Here is a 23,297-nt window from a genome sequence, read left to right on the forward strand (position 1 = left end):
GAATGACTCCGTTTACATTTCATAAAATGAGACAACTTAAGCTCGGAATAATATTTCAGTACAAAGTAAAGAGAGAATGAATATAAAGAATGAATCAGTAGATAATAATAGAAGTGAGAGGACAGGGCTGCCAATGAACATGAAAGTGCACGATGACAGTTTTCACACAAGCGATAAAAATAAGGATATCCACCTATTTAAAAAAAATAATAATATAAGTAAATAAAACACGCGACACTTATTATATTGAGCCGTGTTCTCTTTATTACGATTCCTTATAGAACGAATTAATTCTAACAATATAACTTAGCTCTAACCTAACTGCTTGCGCTTAGCCGCTGATTTTAGACGATGTTGTTGTTGCCACTGTAGCTATAGTTTGGTGCTTGAGAATTCTTATTGTTGCGCGTTGAAGTGAAGGGGAGTGAGTTTCGGGTTTAGTCAATATTGTTGTTGCTAAAGTTAAAGCTTATACCAAGCTATGTGGAGTGTTTGGTCACACGCCCAATGGTAGACATATCGTCAGCAGTTTAGGCGTGAGAATAATGTTGTAAAGCTAGTGGTAGTAGCCAGCGGTAGAAAGTATCAGATCACGCGTCCAATGGTAGACGTATCATCAGCAATTTTGGGCGTGAGAAGAAAAGCGTTGCTGACTTCTCCCCCTCTTAAACTGAGACGTCTATGTTTCGGTTGACTGGTTTATAGCGTTAATTGTAGCTATTTGCATGTCTTCCACATAATGGAACGCCCTCCTCCATAGGCTTTATTGTTAACAGTTATTTTAGGGGTTTGTTTTAGTTTAATCAGGAGAAATGTAATGAAACATATTGAAATAAACGTAAGTGCGAGCCATAGCCAGGTTACGGCATTTTTCTGCTCAGCTTCGACTGCGATATGATTTAGCCTTTTAGTTTTGATTATATGAAGGTTGTTTAAATACTCAATAGTAAGGGGCTCTTTATGGTCGGTGATGTTTATCGACATCTTTTTTGGCGGCTCAACGATATGGGCTTTGGCTGTATTCAAACTTTGAGTCATTAACCAATAAATTGTTTTTAAAGTTAATCAAGTAGGTTCCTTTCACTAGTGTCATTGTAGTTTTACCATCTTCTCGCACATCAGCCGAGGCTTCGTTGACTATCACGAGGCCATCATCAACATTCTGTATTTTGGGCATTCCGACTGCTGTTATTGTCTGACATGTTGCTGTATTATTGTTCAGTAATGCGGTTGCGGGGTATATCTTTATTAAGTTACAAGATTTAGTAAGTTTAGGAAATTTCACAAAGTATTTGATTTCGTGTTCCGATGCATACATTTTTACTTTTGCTAACAGCATTAGATCCGCTATTGAAATTATAAAATCTAATTTTATTAACTCATTTATTTCATACAGGTCAAATATCATAGGATTTATGGTGTTTAGTTTAGAAAGTGCTATACTGTTTACAATATTAATCAAGTCGGATATTATAATTCTATTTCTTATCATGCTTAATTCTACCAGCTTTCTGCTTTCACTATCATGATAAGGTATTGCGTTTGTTCTTTTAATCAATTGATTGATTTTGTTTGTTATATCGTTCATCTGAACCTGCAAATTTTGATTAATATTAATGTGCGTATTTCCGTTTCTATGAGATCCTCTTCCGTGGCATGCAACTGTACCAAATCATCGTGGTCTGGGGAGCCAGGTATAAGCTTCCAAACAGATCCGATAAAATTTATAGATCTTTTCCACCTTGAATTTTTAAATAAAGAAAGAAGCCTTTTAATTTGGTTTATATCCAGCCCAATTCTAAACGAAAATTCCGTGCGAGTTTTTTCCCTTCTCCCATTCCTCGTATTCTAAATAAAAATTCCTTGTGAGTTTTTTCACTTCTCCCTTTCCTCCTATTCTGAACAATGTTCGAAAAAGCGGAAACCGGTTATGGGAGAAAAGTAGGTATTATGAATGTGAGGGAGAGGGAGATTTCCCTGCCATTTCATAGGAGTTTTTTCACTAGTTAAATTAAAGAGAATGCATCAAAATAGTTAAAGGAAATTGGTTATTTTAAGAAAGAACACTTATTTGTACAAATTTGTGCTAAAATATGTATTTACATTCTACCACAATATTCTCACTGTTAATACAACAACAACTACAACCACAATATTCTTTATTTTAAGTCGAAAAGTATATCATAAGCAACGGTAGAGCTCTTGGTATACATATTTGATGCAGCCATCCAGAAATTGCGCAAGGATTTTTTAATAAGGCTTAAATAGATTTTGGCATATGACGAAGGACGAATTCAACTTGGCCGCCAGAAAATTCCTTTGCTGGGTAATAGTCTAGTTGAGGTGTCAAAAAACGCGTATTAATCTCGAGAACAATAATCCGATGACGGAAAAGAAAAATTTTATCTCTATCCGGAGATATTTGCAGTTGAAGTTGGCAATTTTCATGTGGTTGTTATTGTGTTGGTATCCACAAAAAAAATTGTGCATCACCGTGGCGGTAGCCACGGTTATACCACACACCCGGACTTGGCATGGCGTAGCCCAGGGTTATTTTTTATAATCGCGGCCGAAGGCCGCCAACGCAGGAAGGTGTTCTGCGCAAAAATACTATGGATAACACCCCCCGTTTCGGAGGTACCCGCGGGTCTTTCTCCGGTTTTTCGTTAATATCTTTTCAACGAGTTAAAATTTTTATTCTCCCCCTTCGGATTATTAATACTGATGTCAAGACGCGTCGTTTGACACCTCTCTCGATATTTTTGGTAGCGTATTAGCAGTCGACCCCTCAACTAGACTATTACCCTTTGCTGAATGTAAGCAGGCAATTCCGGCAGATTTGTGTTATGCGGCCGTCTTCTTCTTATGTTCCGCTGTTGATGTTGCTGTGGCACCAATTCATTACTCATTTCAGTGAATACCACATGAAATGCTATAAATACTGTGCATTGTTTATATTTTATTTCTTAATTTCCAACAAATTTGCAACAATAATTAAACTTTTCAATTTTTTAAACAAAAGAAGAAATGTGCCACGAAATTTCAATTGACAAAACAGCTGACTTCGAAAATTCGAAATTCCTATTCCCCAATTATTGTTCTCCCTAGGAGAACAGAATTGGAGGAATTTTTCCGCGGGAATAAAAAAATCCGCGAGGACAAAATTCCGCGAGAATATTTAGAATTGGTCTGATCGTGTTCCAAAATTTTTTATTCGCCTTTTCCTTGCCGTATTGTTCTTCATTTTCCTTCAAAATATCTTCACATTGTTTTAAATTAACGGTATGGATGATAAAGAAATGTCCCTTCGCAATAGCTACCTTCCAAGTATATTTCCGAGTGTACTACGTGCCTGTAAAGATATGATTTATTACTTTAATGTTATCTTTATGGATTATACGTCCGTCTTTTAATTTAACGGTTGTTCCTAAATCTTCTCTAACTTCAACCTCTTTGAAAATGTTTTTAATTTTACCCCCTAATCTATGATTTACCTTTAAAAGCACTTTTTCTCCTTCTTTAACTGTTTTGTTCTTCCTTTTCTTATTGTGCATTTTATTACCTCTACTTTGATTCTCTTTCAACTTATCAATAATTTCGGATTTCGTTTTCTCTGAAATTGATTTAATAATACTCCAAGGCTTTGTGCCGGTTGTAGAATGAATGGTATTGTTATACTTTGAAGTGCTTGTAAGCACCAGTTCCGTCAACTCCATTGTGGGGTTCTCACACCTCAAGCATCTGGCAATTTCAATCAGAGTCGAGTGAAATCTCTCTACTTGACCGTTGCTTCTGGTGTGAAGCGGAGGTACTTTATAGTGGGTTATACCTAAATTTGTGAACACATTTTTCATTGTCCCTGAGCAGATAGCTCTTTCATTATTGGAAACGATTATCTTCGGTACAAGTATTGTAATAATTTCTAAAAGAGCTGATTTTACATCAATTATATATTTTGTTTTAATTGGCTTCACTATGGCTAATTTTGAAAATTTATCTGAGCAGGTAAGAAATAAGTTATTCTCTGTTGAGAAAATATCCACATGTCTATTCGTTAGGTATAGGCGTTTCACGTAATAGCTGCTGCTTGGATTTCCTGTCATATTTGCACACCTGGCATTCAGAGCAACCTTTCGTAACGGACTTTAACATTTCCTTCATTTCTGGGAAGTAGTATTGGTTCAAAATTTGACAAAGTTCCCTCTGTAATGCCTGTGTGCCCTGTTGTGTTCAGTATTGACAATTTCCTGCTTTTCGTTTTCGTTAAAAATGTCTATAACCATTTTTCGGTATGACTTCTGTAAAGGTTATGGGTCTCTTATTCTGAGACAAGACAGCACCTATTGCCACACTTGATGCATCAGTGGAAAGTTCAAAGGGTTTCCCAAAGTCGGGATGTTGCAACAGAACATCCTCCGAACCTAGAATCCTCTTAATACGTTCGAATGCACTTACTGCCTTTTCATCTAACTGTATTTTAATATTTCTTGATTGTTTTGTTTTTGCATTTCCGTTATCACCCCTTAAATATTTGGTAAGTGGTTTGGCAACACGGGCGTAGTCTTGTATGAACCTACAGACGGTACCCAGATAGTCCAAGGAATGACCGCAGAACCCGAAGAGATTCTGGTCTCTTATATTGAAGGATATCATTAACCTTTTTTGGACACGCTTTAATGCCATTTTCATTAATAATAAAAAACTTTGATCTTTTTGGAGAGATGCGCATATTAGCTCTCTCCAATTTCTGAATGACCTCTTCTAAATCCTTTAGGTGCTGTTCTTTCGTAGCTGAAGTAAATAATCACATCGTCCATATAAACATGACAAAGTCTCTCATCGTCATCGATTGCCCTTTGGAATATACTTGGGGCATTTTTTAATCCGAAAGGTAGGCGACAAAACTTATATTTTCCATTATTAACAGAAAACGCAGTCTTCTCGCGGTCCCTTGGGTAAAGCAAAATTTGATGAAACCCGCAGAGGTTTCCGGCATCGGGTATCTATCGGCGATGGTTACTTTATTTAATTTTTGAAAATCGATAACCAACCTCAAGCCCCAGTCACCATTCTCAATTGTTTTTTTCTTTTTCACAACCCATATCGGGGTATTATAGGGACTTCGCGATGGTTGGATGATCTTATACTTTAGAAGACGCTGGATCTCTTCATTCACGAATTTTGTGTATGTAATGGGGTAGGGGTACGACTTTCTGTATATGGCCTCATCAGTTGTAGTCCTAATCGATCCTTTTACTTTAGTATGGAAAGGTAACCCTAAATTTGGGTCTGCAAACGCGCTTTTATTTTTCTTAATCATATCTTCGAATTCGGGTAAAACCTCAGAGGGTACATTCTCGGAATCAACAAATAAATGCGACACATCTCTACATTTAAAAAACTTTATGTTTTCAGATCCCTCTAAATATTGCAGCGTGTCACTCGTCGTATCAATTTTTGCACCTATGTTTTTTTAGAAAATCGTAGCCCACTATGGCATCAAACGAAGTCAGGCCGGACAAAATAAAGAATTCAGAAATGTGTCCTAAAATTCGCACCTTGCACTTCCTTGTTATAATTTGTGACTCGGAGACAGTTTTAATTCTAAAAGGTTTATCTACCTGTTGAATGTTTTTCAATACTGAAAGATTATTTATGTAATTTTTAGAAGTGCCGGTATCCAAAAGAATTTTCAGAACAGTTTTATTGTTTAGCCTCTTCTCTATATAAGGGAGGGAAGAGGCTCCTACTCTAAAAAATTGTCCTCGCCGTCAAACTCTTCTTCCTCCGATTCCTCGGAAATGGTATTTATCTTTTGTGCTTTATGAGGAATTGCGTTGTTCGATTTACCCGAGCTCACAAGTCTTCTTTTTTGAACATGATCCGGGGGCCCCTCATTCTTTCCCGCACTTGTACCGGCGGTTCGACCTTTACTCTGTTGGGAGGGATTTCGAGGATATTGGGTAAAGTAATTTATTCGCACATTTCTTTTGTACTGAGATAGCGATGGATCTACATCCATTGGAACAGGCCCCTCGGGACTTCTATTTTCTCCCCTGGAAGCCTGTTTGTAATAAGGGTTTTTTTGTGGGTGCCTGTAGGTAAATTCTTCGAAGGAGTTAGCAAACTGGTATCTCCACCGGTTGCTCTCTATTTCATGAGCCTTCGCAAGCGCAGTGGGCATGTCCCGCGGACCTTTTGAGTAAATAATATTACCTATTGAGGGTTGTAGACCTGATAAAAAAGTCCGAAGAGCGTCGGAGCAAAACATCTATTATTTCCTGACTTTCGTTTTCTATCATTATCTTCGACGATATCACTGTAAACTGTTTTTCAATTCTATCATAATATTCGCTAATACTCAACTTTCCATGCCTCATGGTACTAAGCTGTTGCTCCAGTACGTGTAACGGCCTTCTGTCTACATATGCGTTGGCTAGTTACCTTTGTTCTAATTATAAGGAGGGCTTGCACATAGATTGTTCATCTTTTATATACTTTGTCCATATACAACGCTAATCGTCTCCATGAAAGGTATGCTAATCTATCACCTTTGAATTCTGTCAGGTTCTTCTAAAGTCGTTGGAAATGAATTTTCCATTTTTTTTCGAGCTTTTCAATTTTTTTTGTTAACTCGTAAATTTTTGCATCATATTGCGCATTATTATTTTTCAAAAGCTCCGCGATAGCGTGTTGAAATGCTTCAGCATCCATTATAGGGCTATGAGAGTATACCACAAAAACAAAACAAAAACAGCAAGGTAGGGTCGAAAACCGTTCAGGTAAAGTATAGTACGCTAGGGTGAATCGATGATAAATTTAATTAAAATTGTGCGTTTAATAAAAGGAAATTGCGTTCACTAAAATTTTCAAATATTGATTTTATAATTGTTCTCGTATGCAATTGTTTTTTTTTGTATCACTTATCCTAATTTATTTTTAAGTTTTTACTACAAATCAATAAATTTGAAAGAACGTATTTCAAAGGAAGTGGGCCATAGTTCCAAAGATGGACGCCATTTAGGGTTATCGCCAAAAAGGTGGACCAGACCTGACTCTAGAATTTGTTTGTACAATATGGGTATCAAATTGAATGTGTTAATGATAATTTTAAAAGGGAGTGGGTCAAGTTCTATACGTGGACGCCTTTTCGAGATATCGCCATAAAGATGGACCAGGGGTGACTCTAGAATTTGTTTGTACGATATGAGTATCAAATGAAAGGTGTTAATGAGTATTTTAAGAGGGCGTGGGCCCTAGTTCTATATGTGGACGCCTTTTCGAGATATCGCCATAAAGGTGGACGAGGGGTGACTATAGAATTTGTTTGTACTATATGGGTATCAAATGAAAGGTGTTAATAAGTATTTTAAAAGGGAGTGGGCCTTAGTTCTATAGGTGGACGCCTTTTCGAGATATCGCCATAAAGGTGGACCAGGGGTGACTCTAGAATTTTTTTGTACGATATGGGTATCAAATAAAAGATGTTAATGAGTATTTTAAAAGGGAGTGGGCCTTAGTTCTACAGGTGGTTGCCTTTTCGAGATATCGCCATAAAGGTGGGCCAGGGGTGACTCTAGAATTTTTTTGTACGATAGGGGTATCAAATGAAAGGTGTTAATGAGTATTTTAAAAAGGAGTGGGCCTTAGTTCTATATGTGGACGCCTTTTCGAGATATCGCCATAAACGTGGACCAGGGGTGACTCTAGAATGTGTTTGTACGATATGGGTATCAAATTAAAGGTATTAATGAGGGTTTTAGAAGAGAGTGGCCCTTAGTTGTATATGTGAAGGCGTTTTCGAGATATCGACCAAAATGTGGACCAGGGTGATCCAGAACATCATCTGTCGGGTACCGCTAGTTTATTTATATATGTAATACCACGAACAGTATTCCTTCCAAGATTCCAAGAGCTTTTGATTTCGCACTGCAAAACTTTTTCATTTTCTTCTACTTAATATGGTAGGTGTCACACCCATTTTACCAAGTTTTTTCTAAAGTTATATTTTGCGTCAATAGACCAATACAATTACCATGTTTCATCTCTTTTTTCGTATTTGGTTTATAATTATGGCATTTTTTTCGTTTTTCGTAATTTTCGATATCGAAAAAGTGGGTGTGTTCATAGTCGGATTTCGGCCATTTTTTACACCAATACAAAGTGAGTTCAGATAAGTACGTGAACTGAGTTTAGTAAAGATATATCGATTTTTGCTCAAGTTATCGTGTTAACGGCCGAGCGGAAGGACAGACGGTCGACTGTGTATAAAAACTGGGCGCGGCTTCAACCGATTTCGCCCTTTTTCACAGAAAACAGTTATCGTCCTAGAATCTAAGCCTCTACCAAATTTCACAAGGATTGATAAATTTTTGTTCGACTTATGGCATTAAAATTATCCTAGACAAATTAAATTAAAAAGGGCGGAGCCACGCCCATTTTGAAATTTTCTTTTATTTTTGTATTTTGTTGCAACATATCATTATTGGAGTTGAATGTTGACATAATTTACTTATATACTGTAAAGATGTTAACTTTTCTTTTAAAATTTGAATTAAAAAAAAAATTTTTTTTTAAGTGGGCGTGGTCGTCTCCGATTTTGCTAATTTTTATTAGGCATACATACAGTAATAGGAGTAACGTTCCTGCCAAATTTCATCATGATATCTTCAACGACTGCCAAATTACAGCTTGCAAAAGTTTTAAATTACCTTCTTTTAAAAGTAGGCGGTGACACGCCCATTGTCCAAAATTTTACTAATTTTCTATTCTGCGTCATCAGTTAAACTCACCTACCAAGTTTCATCGCTTTATCCGTCTTTGGTAATGAATTATCGCACTTTTTCGGTTTTTCGAAATTTTCGATATCGAAAAAGTGGGCGTGGTTATTTTCCGATATCGTTCATTTTAAATAGCGATCTGAGATGAGTGTCCAGGAACCTACATACCAAATTTCATCAAGATACCTCGAAATTTACTCAAGTTATCGTGTTAACGGACAGACGGACGGACATGGCTCAATCGAATTTTTTTCGATACTGATGATTTTGATATATGGAAGTCTATATCTATCTCGATTCCTTTATACCTGTACAACCAACCGTTATCCAATCAAAGTTAATATACTCTGTGAGCTCTGCGTAACTGAGTATAAAAACATAGGAATTTCAAAGTGGGATTTTTCAAAATTTGCCCCTACGACCCAAAGGGGGGGACATCAGAATTCGTTTTAGAGGTATGGTTCCTTCGGCAAAGTTTCTTATTTTGATCCCTAGAATATGATTTTCACAGAGCAATGGGCGATTTTTTTGCCTCCCCACAAATCGACCCGGCCTAATGTGCAGGTTTAGAAGTATGATATGCGTGAGAAGGAAACAATTTCTTTCTCTTTCTAACACATTGCCGCTTGACACTTCGGTCAGTGTCAAACTATTGTGGAACTCAGTGGAACCTGCGTGGAACATGCGTTTGACACTGAACGAAGTGTCAAAATTACCTGGGTTGCTGTCGTGGAAAGCGACACAGGGAAACAAAAAACGGAGCGGAATATCAGATATGGGTTGCTGTGATGGTACATTTTTTTGAACGAACTTAGTATGAAAATGTAGTGCACCTATATGGATCCTACAGAAAATTATATAAAAGTCTGAAATGGGGTATCTGAGGACGCGTAGTTTTTCCAGCATTAAGAATACAAACACAGGTGCTAAGTTTTTCTACCCTCTCAAAAGTTCTCCGCGAAAAACAGTTTGAAACTGAGGTCGACTGCAATAATCCGTCTAAAAATGTGGGAAGAGAAATGAAAAGACCCCTTTTGTCCTGTTATCAATAGTCCAAAGGCGAAGAAGTATTCGAATTATTGGAAGCGAGGCAAAAACGCGTCTATTAATACTTTCCCCGACGGTTTTGGTCGTAGTTTCGCAATCGCCCCCGGTAATAAAGTATCACAATTTGAAAAATTAAAATTGTCCAAAACACATGGATTTTAAAGAGAGGTGTAATCAAGTGCTCGTTTGACAGTAAATAAGGATATTTCTTTGTAATATAACAATAAAAATTTTACGCAGTTTTCGATAGCAGCTGCTACACTTTTTTTGGCCCTAAGAAGTACAACAGTGCCAAATAGCATCCACAAAAAAAACGAACAAGAACAAGCATTTTATCAGGTGAGCGTGGCTGTGTATGTGCGTGCTGATACATATCCTACTTGTAGACCATTACACTGCACGCAGGTTCCACTGAGTTCCACAATAGTTTGACACTGACCGAAGTGTCAAGCGGCAATGTGTTAGAAAGAGAAAGAAATTGTTTCCTTCTCACGCATATCATACTTGTAAACCTGCACATTAGGCCGGGTCGATTTGTGGGGAGGCAAAAAAATCGCCCATTGCCCATTCTAGGGATCAAAATAAGAAACTTTGCCGAAGGAATCATACCTCAAAAACGAATTCTGATGTCCCCCCTTTTGGGTCGTCGGGGCAAATTTTGAAAAATCCCACTTTGAAATACCTATGTTTTTATACTCAGTTACGCAGAGCTCACAGAGTATATTAACTTTGATTGGATAACGGTTGGTTGTACAGGTATAAAGGAATCGAGATAGATATAGACTTCCATATATCAAAATCATCAGTATCGAAAAAAATTCGATCGAGCCATGTCCGTCCGTCTGTCCGTTAACACGATAACTTGAGTAAATTTCGAGGTATCTTGATGAAATTTGGTATGTAGGTTCCTGGACACTCATCTCAGATCGCTATTTAAAATGAACGATATCGGACAATAACCACGCCCAATTTTTCGATATCGAAAATTTCGAAAAACCGAAAAAGTGCGATAATTCATTACCAAAGACGGATAAAGCGATGAAACTTGGTAGGTGAGTTTAACTGATGACGCAGAATAGAAAATTAGTAAAATTTTGGACAATGGGCGTGGCACCGCCTACTTTTAAAAGAAGGTAATTTAAAACTTTTGCAAGCTGTAATTTGGCAGTCGTTGAAGATATCATGATGAAATTTGGCAGGAACGTTACTCCTATTACTGTATGTATGCCTAAAAAAAATTTGCAAAATCGGAGAACGACCCCGCCCACTTTAAAAAAAATTTTTTTTTAATTCAAATTTTAAAAGAAAAGTTAACATCTTTACAGTATATAAGTAAATTATGTCAACATTCAACTCCAGTAATGATATGTTGCAACAAAATACAAAAATAAAAGAAAATTTCAAAATGGGCGTGGCTCCGCCCTTTTTAATTTAATTTGTCTAGGATAATTTTAATGCCATAAGTCGAACAAAAATTTATCAATCCTTGTGAAATTTGGTAGAGGCTTAGATTCTAGGACGATAACTGTTTTCTGTGAAAAAGGGCGATAACTTGAGCAAAAATCGATATATCTTTACTAAACTCAGTTCACGTACTTATCTGAACTCACTTTGTATTGGTGTAAAAAATGGCCGAAATCCGACTATGAACACGCCCACTTTTTCGATATCGAAAATTACGAAAAATGAAAAAAATGCCATAATTATATACCAAATACGAAAAAAGGGATGAAACATGGTAATTGTATTGGTCTATTGACGCAAAATATAACTTTAGAAAAAACTTGGTAAAATGGGTGTGACACCTACCATATTAAATAGAAGAAAATGAAAAAGTTTTGCAGCGCGAAATCAAAAGCCCTTGGAATCTTGGAAGGAATACTGTTCGTGGTATTACATATACAAATAAACTAGCGGTACCCGACAGATGATGTTCTGGATCACCCTGGTCCACATTTTGGTCGATATCTCGAAAATGCCTTCACATATACAACTAAGGGCCACTCTCTTTTAAAACCCTCATTAATACCTTTAATTTGATACCCATATCGTACAAACACATTCTAGAGTCACCCCTGGTCCACGTTTATGGCGATATCTCGAAAAGGCGTCCACATATAGAACTAAGGCCCACTCCTTTTTAAAATACTCATTAACACCTTTCATTTGATACCCATATCGTACAAAAAAATTCTAGAGTCACCCCTGGCCCACCTTTATGGCGATATCTCGAAAAGGCATCCACCTGTAGAACTAAGGCCCACTCCCTTTTAAAATACTCATTAACATCTTTTATTTGATACCCATATCGTACAAAAAAATTCTAGAGTCACCCCTGGTCCACCTTTATGGCGATATCTCGAAAAGGCGTCCACCTATAGAACTAAGGCCCACTCCCTTTTAAAATACTCATTAACACCTTTCATTTGATACTCATATCGTACAAACAAATTCTAGAGTCACCCCTGGTCCATCTTTATGGCGATATCTCGAAAAGGCGTCCACCTATAGAACTAAGGCCCACTCCCTTTTAAAATACTCATTAACACCTTTCATTTGATACTCATATCGTACAAACAAATTCTAGAGTCACCCCTGGTCCATCTTTATGGCGATATCTCGAAAAGGCGTCCATCTGTAGAACTAAGGCCCACTCCCTTTTAAAATACTCATTAACGTCTTTTATTTGATACCCATATCGTACAAAAAAATTCTAGAGTCACCCCTGGCCCACCTTTATGGCGATATCTCGAAAAGGCATCCATCTGTAGAACTAAGGCCCACTCCCTTTTAAAATACTCATTAACGTCTTTTATTTGATACCCATATCGTACAAAAAAATTCTAGAGTCACCCCTGGTCCACCTTTATGGCGATATCTCGAAAAAGCGTCCACATATAGAACTAAGGCCCACTCCCTTTTAAAATACTCATTAACACCTTTCATTTGATACTCATATCGTACAAACAAATTCTAGAGTCACCCCTGGTCCATCTTTATGGCGATATCTCGAAAAGGCGTCCACCTATAGAACTAAGGCCCACTCCCTTTTAAAATACTCATTAACACCTTTCATTTGATACCCATATAGTACAAGCAAATTCTATAGTCACCCCTGGTCCACCTTTATGGCGATATCTCGAAAAGGCGTCCACATATAGAACTAGGGCCCACGCGCTCTTAAAATACTCATTAACACCTTTCATTTGATACTCATATCGTACAAACAAATTCTAGAGTCACCCCTGGTCCATCTTTATGGCGATATCTCGAAAAGGCGTCCATCTATAGAACTTAGGCCCACACCCTTTTAAAATACTCATTAATACCTTTCATTTGATACCCATATCGCACAAAATAAATTCTAGAGTCACCCCTGGTCCACCTTTATGGCGATATCTCGAAAAGGCGTCCACGTATAGAACTAAGGCCCACTCCCTTTTAAAATACTCATTAACACCTTTCATTTGATACCCATATTGTACAAACAAATTCTAGAGTCAGGCCTGGTCCACCTTTATGGCGATATCCCTAAATGGCGTCCATCTATAGAACTATGGCCCACTTCCTTTAAAATACTCTTTAATACTTTCTATTTGATACATATGTCATACAAATACATGCCAGGGTTACCCTAGGTTCTTTTTACAACATGGTGATTTTCCCTTACTTTGTCTCCACAGCTCTCAACTGAGTATGTAATGTTCGGTTACACCCGAACTTAGCCTTCCTTACTTGTTTCTTTTTGGAGCTTATTTTTCTCTTTAGAAATTTATTTAGTCAGAACATATGTAAATGAAAAAATGAATTTAACTTAGTAATAGAAAAGAAATTTAAAAAAATATTAGAAATTAGCGTTTTTACAACCCCCTTTTAAAACCAAGGCATCACTGAGATGCATTTGATTGTCGTAAACATAGTTTTGTGGGTTTTTTATTCAACCGTTTTTAAAAATGAAGGTATCACTGTGACACAATTGCAGATCGTAAAATTGCTTGTGTTTTTTTTTTAAGCCACCACAATACACAGCAGGTAGAATTGAAATTGCCCCTACCCAAAAGTTCGACCCAAATACGATTTTCACAGAGCAATAAGCGATATTTAAATCGACCCGCCCTACTGTACATGGACTGGGGTCGAATCGGTACATACGATCCGTGATCGAATGCCGTTTTAAGATCACTATAGCTCCGAAATGGTGCATTGGATTAATGAAATATGTGAACTAGGGACAACGCGTTCTCACTAAATCCATAATATAAGTTAGCAACGCTTTTCTTCTCACGCCCGAAATTGCTGATGATACGTCTACCATTGGACGCGTGATCCGATACTTCCTACCGCTGGCTACTAGCACTAACTTTACAAAATTATTCTCACGCCTAAACGGCTGACGATATGTCTACCATTGACCACCATCTGACCAAACACTCTACAAAGCTTGCTATAAGCTTTAATTTTAGCAACAACAATATTGACTAAACCCGAAACTCACTTCCATTCACTTAACGCGCGACAACAAGAATTCTCAAGCACCAAACTACAGCTACAGTGGCAACAACAACATCGGCTAACATCAGCGGCTAAGCGCAAGCAGTTAGGTTAGGTTAGAGCTAAGTTATATTGTTATAATTAATTCATTCTATAAAGAATCGTAATAAAGAGCACACGGCTAAATATAATAAGTGTCGCGTGTTTTATTTACTGGCGCCCAACAAGGATTCACCAAATTTTACCTCAACCGGGATTCAACTAATCAAAACAAGGAAGTATCCGTTAATGATTTGGCTGCTAACAATTTTATTGTAAGAACAAAATTTGTGAATATTGCGAGTGTTCTTTCAAATTTATTGATTTGTAGTGAAAAACTTAAAAATAGTTAGGATAAGTGATACAAAAAAACAATTGCATACGAGAACAATTATAAAATCAATATTTGAAAATTTTAGTGAACGCAATTTCCTTTTATTAAACGCACAATTTTAATTAAATTTATCATCGATTCGCCCTAGCGTACTATACTTTACCTGAACGGTTTTCGACCCTGCCTTGCTGTTTTTGTTTTGTTTTTGTGGTATACTCTCATAGCCATGGATGCTGAAGCATTTCAACACGCTATCACGGAGCGTTTTAAAAATAATAATGCGCAATATGATGCAAAAATTTACGAGTTAACAAAAAAAATTGAAAAGCTCGAAAAAAATGGAAAATTCATTTCCAACGACTTTAGAGGCGGTAAAGAACCTGCCAGAATTCAAAGGTGATAGATTAGCATACCCTTCATGGAGACGATTAGCGTTGTATATGGACAATGTGTATAAAAGATGAACAATCTATGTGCAAGCCCTCCTTATAATTAGAACAAAGGTAACTAGCCAACGCATATGTAGACAGAAGGCCGTTACACGTACTGGAGCAACAGCTTAGTACCATGAGGCATGGAAAGTTGAGTATTAGCGAATATTATGATAGAATTGAAAAACAGTTTACAGTGATATCGTCGAAGATAATGATAGAAAACGAAAGTCAGGAAATAATAGATGTTTTGCTCAAAAAATATAGATCCGACGCTCTTCGGACTTTTGTATCAGGTCTACAACCCTCAATAGGTAATATTATTTACTCAAAAGGTCCGCGGGACATGCCCACTGCGCTTGCGAAGGCTCATGAAATAGAGAGCAACCGGTGGAGATACCAGTTTGCTAACTCCTTCGAAGAATTCACCTACAGGCACCCACAAAAAAACCCTTATTACAAACAGGCTTCCAGGGGAGAAAATAGAAGTCCCGAGGGGCCTGTTCCAATGGATGTAGATCCATCGCTATCTCAGTACGCGGGAAAGAATGAGGGGCCCCCGGATCATGTTCAAAAAAGAAGACTTGTGAGCTCGGGTAAATCGAACAACGCAATTCCTCATAAAGCACAAAAGATAAATACCATTTCCGAGGACCCGGAGGAAGAAGAGTTTGACGGCGAGGACAATTTTTTAGAGTAGGAGCCTCTTCCCTCCCTTATATAGAGAAGAGGCTAAACAATAAAACTGTTCTGAAAATTCTTTTGGATACCGGCACTTCTAAAAATTACATAAATAATCTTTCAGTATTGAAAAACATTCAACAGGTAGATAAACCTTTTAGAATTAAAACTGTCTCCGAGTCACAAATTATAACAAGGAAGTGCAAGGTACGAATTTTAGGACACATTTCTGAATTCTTTATTTTGTCCGGCCTGACTTCGTTTGATGCCATAGTGGGCTACGATTTTCTAAAAAAACATAGGTACAAAAATTGATACGACGAGTGACACGCTGCAATATTTAGAGGGATCTGAAAACATAAAGTTTTTTAAATGTAGAGATGTGTCGCATTTATTTGTTGATTCCGAGAATGTACCCTCTGAGGTTTTACCCGAATTCGAAGATATGATTAAGAAAAATAAAAGCGCGTTTGCAGACCCAAATTTAGGGTTACCTTTCCATACTAAAGTAAAAGGATCGATTAGGACTACAACTGATGAGGCCATATACAGAAAGTCGTACCCCTACCCCATTACATACACAAAATTCGTGAATGAAGAGATCCAGCGTCTTCTAAAGTATAAGATCATCCAACCATCGCGAAGTCCCTATAATACCCCGATATGGGTTGTGAAAAAGAAAAAAACAATTGAGAATGGTGACTGGGGCTTGAGGTTGGTTATCGATTTTCAAAAATTAAATAAAGTAACCATCGCCGATAGATACCCGATGCCGGAAACCTCTGCGGGTTTCATCAAATTTTGCTTGACCCAAGGGACCGCGAGAAGACTGCGTTTTCTGTTAATAATGGAAAATATAAGTTTTGTCGCCTACCTTTCGGATTAAAAAATGCCCCAAGTATATTCCAAAGGGCAATCGATGACGATGAGAGACTTTGTCATGTTTATATGGACGATGTGATTATTTACTTCAGCTACGAAAGAACAGCACCTAAAGGATTTAGAAGAGGTCATTCAGAAATTGGAGAGAGCTAATATGCGCATCTCTCCAAAAAGATCAAAGTTTTTTATTATTAATGAAAATGGCATTAAAGCGTGCCCAAAAAAGGTTAATGATATCCTTCAATATAAGAGACCAGAATCTCTTCGGGTTCTGCGGTCATTCCTTGGACTATCTGGGTACCGTCTGTAGGTTCATACAAGACTACGCCCGTGTTGCCAAACCACTTACCAAATATTTAAGGGGTGATAACGGAAATGCAAAAACAAAACAATCAAGAAATATTAAAATACAGTTAGATGAAGAGGCAGTAAGTGCATTCGAACGTATTAAGAGGATTCTAGGTTCGGAGGATGTTCTGTTGCAACATCCCGACTTTGGGAAACCCTTTGAACTTTCCACTGATGCATCAAGTGTGGCAATAGGTGCTGTCTTGTCTCAGAATAAGAGACCCATAACCTTTACAGAAGTCATACCGAAAAATGGTTATAGACATTTTTAACGAAAACGAAAAGCAGGAAATTGTCAATACTGAACACAACAGGGCACACAGGCATTACAGAGGGAACTTTGTCAAATTTTGAACCAATACTACTTCCCAGAAATGAAGGAAATGTTAAAGTCCGTTACGAAAGGTTGCTCTGAATGCCAGGTGTGCAAATATGACAGGAAATCCAAGCAGCAGCTATTACGTGAAACGCCTATACCTAACGAATTAGGTGAGATCCTACATGTGGATATTTTCTCAACAGAGAATAACTTATTTCTTACCTGATCAGATAAATTTTCAAAATTAGCCATAGTGAAGCCAATTAAAACAAAATATATAATTGATGTAAAATCAGCTCTTTTAGAAATTATTACAATACTTGTACCGAAGATAATCGTTTCCAATAATGAAAGAGCTATCTGCTCAGGGACAATGAAAAATGTGTTCACAAATTTAGGTATAACCCACTATAAAGTACCTCCGCTTCACACCAGAAGCAACGGTCAAGTAGAGAGATTTCACTCGACTCTGATTGAAATTGCCAGATGCTTGAGGTGTGAGAACCCCACAATGGAGTTGACGGAACTGGTGCTTACAAGCACTTCAAAGTATAACAATACCATTCATTCTACAACCGGCACAAAGCCTTGGAGTATTATTAAATCAATTTCAGAGAAAACGAAATCCGAAATTATTGATAAGTTGAAAGAGAATCAAAGTAGAAGTAATAAAATGCACAATAAGAAAAGGAAGAACAAAACAGTTAAAGAAGGAGAAAAAGTGCTTTTAAAGGTAAATCATAGATTAGGGGGTAAAATTAAAAACATTTTCAAAGAGGTTGAAGTTAGAGAAGATTTAGGAACAACCGTTAAATTAAAAGACGGGCGTATAATCCATAAAGATAACATTAAAGTAATAAATCATATCTTTACAGGCACGTAGTACACCCGGAAATATACTTGGAAGGTAGCTATTGCGAAGGGACATTTCTTTATCATCCATACCGTTAATTAAAACAATGTGAAGATATTTTGAAGGAAAATGAAGAACAATACGGCAAGGAAAAGGCGAAAAAAAAAATTTTGGAACACGATCAGACCAATTCTAAATATTCTCGCGGAATTTTGTTCTCGCGGATTTTTTTATTCCCGCGGAAAAATTCTTCCAATTCTGTTCTCCTAGGGAGAACCATAAATGGGGAATAGGAATTTCGAATTTTCGAAGTCAGCTGTTTTGTCAATTGAAATTTCGTTGCACATTTCTTCTTTTGTTTAAAAAATTTAAAAGTTTAATTATTGTTGCAAATTTGTTGGAAATTAAGAAATAAAATATAAACAATGCACAGTATTTATAGCATTTCATGTGGTATTCACTGAAATGAGTAATTAATTGGTGCCACAGCAACATCAACAGCGGAACATAAGAAGAAGACGGCCGCATAACACAAATCTGCCGGAGTTGCCTGCTTTCATTCAGCAAAGGATAATAATCTAGTTGAGGGGTCGACTGCTAATACGCTACCAAAAATATCGAGAGAGGTGTCAAACGACGCGTCTTGACATCAGTATTAATAATCCGAAGGCGGAGAATAAAAATTTTAACTCGTTGAAAAGATATTAACGAAAAACCGGAAAAAGACCCGCGGGTACCTCTGAAACCGGGGGTGTGATCCATAGTATTTTTGCGCAGAACACCTTCCTGCGTTGGCGGCCTTCGGCCACGATTATAAAAAATAACCCTGGGCTACGCCATGCCAAGTCCGGGTGTGTGGTATAAATGATGATGTGATGCACAATTTTTTTGTGGATACCAACACAACAACAACCACATGAAAATCGCCAACTTTAACTGCAAATATCTCCGGATAGAGATAAAATTTTTCTTTTCCGCCATCGGATTATTGTTCTCGAGATTAATACGCGTTTTTTGACACCTCTCTCGATATTTTTGGTAGCGTATTAGCAGTCGACCCGTCAACTAGACTATTACCCAGCAAAGGAATTTTCTGGCGGCCAAGTTGAATTCGTCCTTCGTCATATGCCAAAATCTATTTAAGCCTTATTAAAAAATCCTTGCGCAATTTCTGGATGGCTGCATCAAATATGTATACCAAGAGCTCTACCGTTGCTTATGATATACTTTTCGACTTAAAATAAAGAATATTGTGGTTGTAGTTGTTGTTGTCTTAACAGTGAGAATATTGTGGTAGAATTTAAATACATATTTTAGCACAAATTTGTACAAATAAATGTTCTTTCTTAAAATAACCAATTTCCTTTAACTATTTTGATGCATTCTTTAATTTAACTAGTGAAAAAACTCCTATGAAATGGCAGGGAAATCTCCCTCTCCCTCACATTCATAATACCTACTTTTCTCCCATAACCGGTTTCCGCTTTTTCGAACATTGTTCGAAATAGGAGGAAAGGGAGAAGTGAAAAAACTGACAAGGAATTTTTAGTTAGAATACGAGGAATGGGAGAAGGGAAAAAACTCGCACGGAATTTTCGTTTAGAATTGGGCTGGATATAAACCAAATTAAAAGGCTTCTTTCTTTATTTAAAAATTCAAGGTGGAAAAGATCTATAAATTTTATCGGATCTGTTTGGAAGCTTATACCTGGCTCCCCAGACCACGATGATTTGGTACAGTTGCATGCAACGGAAGAGGCTCTCATAGAAACGGAAATACGCACATTAATATTAATCAAAATTTACAGGTTCAGATGAACGATATAACAAACAAAATCAATCCATTGATTAAAAGAACAAACGCAATACCTTATCATGATAGTGAAAGCAGTAAGCTGGTAGAATTAAGCATGATAAGAAATAGAATTATAATATCCGACTTGATTAATATTGTAAACAGTATAGCACTTTCTAAACTAAACACCATAAATCCTATCATATTTGACCTGTATGAAATAAATGAGTTAATAAAATTAGATTTTATAATTTCAATAGCGGATCTAATGCTGTTAGCAAAAGTAAAAATGTATGCATCGGAACACGAAATCAAATACTTTGTGAAATTTCCTAAACTTACTAAATCTTGTAACTTAATAAAGATAAACCCCGTTATTCATAGCGGTTCATTTTTAAATTTAGAAACTAATATTATCGGTTGGTGTATTGAAGCTGTGAAAGCGCTTACCGCATGCCAATCAGCCACAGACATGTTAGTGTGCATCGAATCCGTAGACTCGACATGTGCAACCGCATTACTGAACAATAATACAGCAACATGTCAGACAATAACAGCAGTCGGAATACCCAAAATATAGCATGTTGATGATGGCCTCGTGATAGTCAACGAAGCCTCGGCTGATGTGCGAGAAGATGGTAAAACTGCAAGACACTAGTGAAAGGAACCTACTTGATTAACTTTAAAAACAATTTATTGGTTAATGACTCAAAGTTTGAATACAGCCAAAGCCCATATCGTTGAGCCGCCAAAAAAGATGTCGATAAACATCACCGACCATAAAGAGCCCCTTACTATCGCTTCCCAAGGCAGTCGGTTCTATGTACCGGAGCGACTCGGGTTTTTTCCCGACCAAGGACTGTCATTTCAGTGTGACCCCATTTAATTTGTTTCGTCCCTCCCACAAATTGTCATCCTCCCAGCAGCACCTTGCAGCAGGACTGCTACATATTCTCTTACTCCGGGAAGGTATCGAACCCAATCCGGGTCCGTCTCCTGACCCCGGTCCTGAGAAATGGTTTTGCTGCATTTGCCAGAAAATAATCTTTTTAGGACGGTCATACTCTGTTCAGTGTGTCTCGTGCAAGTGATGGTTGCATCGGACAGGTTGTTCTGGGCTTGATCCCAAAACCCGACGTCCAAGTAACTTTTATAAATCTTTTGTGGCTCCTTGCTGCTCACGCCCAAGGGCGTCCCGTAGTCTACGCCTAAGCGTATCCCTACTACCTTCCAGCAGCTTCGCTGCTCAGCAAGCCACAACAAGTACCCGCTGCTGCTCGCGCCCCACGGCGCCAACAACTCAAACAGCTGATACCACTCATAACTACTACCTTCGTAGTAGAGCTGGTAGCAATGCTGAGCATCAGCCCCTGCCCCCGTCTTCTTCTCCCCCCCCCCCCCCTTTTTTTCTGGCAGCAATCGTGCAGGTCAGGGAAGCAGACTCTTAGTCCCTGCCTCCGTTTGCACCGTCTGCCAGCACAGAATATATAGGTTTGCGACATCCGCTCAATGCAGCTCCTGCCTTGGGTGGTGCCACTTTCCTAGATGGTCTGGTCTCCGCGACGGCAACCCCTCGACGGGTTTCATCGCGCCATGTTGCCAGGTCGCAAACCCAAATCATCCGGGTACCCCAATGCTTGCCCAAGGGCGCCCAGTCCCAAGGCCACAACAGCAATTGCGTCCTGGCCTTCCACAACCTAGGCGTATTCACCCGTCACTTACCCCTAGAGTGGCGGCGTCATCCCTCATGCACTTCAGAATTCTGCAGTTCAACTGTAATGGACTAACTGGGAAGATTACGGAGATAGTCGATTTCATGAAGCGGCACAACATCCGCATTGCTGCGATTCAAGAGACTAAACTCACAGCAAGATCTGCATTGCAGACCTGCTCTGGTTATAATGTCCACAGGAAAGACCGCGAGAGCGGAAATGGAGGCGGCCTCGCGTTTATTATACACCACTCTGTGCAATATTATATATTTGATCCTGGCATCAACCGCAGGGACAATGTCTTAGAACGTCAAGGCCTATCTGTCCGGTCAGGCGATGCAAATCTAGAAATCATCAACATCTACATCCCTCCTGTCACCTGTTGCCCCAGTGGATACCGCCCTAATATCGAGGCCTTACTCACTGGCAACAATCGCATTATCTTAGGCGATTTCAATGCCCATAACGACCTATGGCATTCAAACTTGCGGGCGGACAGTAGGGGTGAGATGTTGGCGGATCAAATAGACGAAACGACGATCTGCACAATAAACGGAGACGCCCCCACACGTATGGTAGGAAGCTGTCATAGCTCGCCAGATATCTCAATCGTGAGCGCAGAACTCGTAAACTGCGTCTACTGGCAGCCGATGGTAACATTGGCATCCGACCACCTGCCCATACTTATTTCGTTCGAGCGTACCGCCGACTTCATCGTCACCGAAAAACGCACTTTCATAAACTTCAAAAAAGGAAAGTGGGAAGAATATAAATCTGCAACAGACAGCAGCTTTGCTGCCCTCCCTATCCCGACTGATGCCCGCCAAGGGGAGCGTGCCTTCCGTAAGGTCATTGAATCCGCCTCGGCACATTTCATTCCCGCCGGGAGAATTCCCGAAATCCGGCCCCACTTCCCGGCGGAGGCCGCGAGCTTAGCGAGGGAACGCGACCTTATAAGACAGCTTGATCCAGGCGACCCCCAAATAAGGGATATAAACCAACGCATCAGATTGCTTGTGGACGAACACAAACGGGCGAAATGGGAAGAGCACCTAAGAGGTTGTAACCTCTCTACCGGTGTAGGTAAACTTTGGTCCACCGTAAAGTCCCTATCGAATCCGCCTAAGCACAAAGACAAAGTTTCCATCGCCTTTGGCGATAAGGTGCTGTCGGATGCGAAAAAATACGCGAGCGCTTTCTGCCGACAATATATAATGCATCCTACGGTCGACAAAGATAGACGGAGGGCCAATAGACACGCACATAAACACAAACTCAGCGCGTCACCAATTACCATCACCGCTAGAGAGGTTGAGGACGCCATTGGTCGCGCTAAACCATCCAAAGCAGTGGGCCCAGACGGCATAGCCATGCCGATGCTTAAAAACCTAGGGATAGAGGGTTTCAAATATTTAGCGCATGTCTTCAACCTGTCTCTTTCCACCTTTGTCATACCCGAGAAATGGAAAATGGCCAAGGTGGTCCCGCTACTAAAGCCTGGGAAACCAGCTAACGTAGGTGAGTCATATCGTCCGATATCTCTCCTATCGCCAGTAGCAAAGACGCTTGAAGCCATTTTGCTCCCT

At 38.7% G+C, this 23,297-nt stretch overlaps 1 protein-coding gene across 6 annotated transcripts in view; it reads right to left on the bottom strand.

Moving 5' to 3' along the window:
- The window catches only part of Cerk (Ceramide kinase), a 205,791-nt gene that overhangs the window by 164,836 nt on the left and 17,658 nt on the right, over positions 1 to 23,297 (bottom strand). For 2 of the 6 annotated variants that reach the window (XM_067759890.1, XM_067759889.1), the window contains exon 2: positions 3,321 to 3,352. The exons of the other annotated variants lie outside the window; for them this stretch is intronic. The gene's annotated coding sequence lies outside the window, so the exon portion shown is untranslated. The remainder of the gene's footprint in view (positions 1 to 3,320; positions 3,353 to 23,297) is intronic. 6 annotated transcript variants of the gene reach the window in all.

This window comes from Eurosta solidaginis, chromosome 1 (assembly GCF_040869045.1).
Source record: "Eurosta solidaginis isolate ZX-2024a chromosome 1, ASM4086904v1, whole genome shotgun sequence".
Classification (NCBI taxonomy): domain Eukaryota; kingdom Metazoa; phylum Arthropoda; class Insecta; order Diptera; family Tephritidae; genus Eurosta; species Eurosta solidaginis.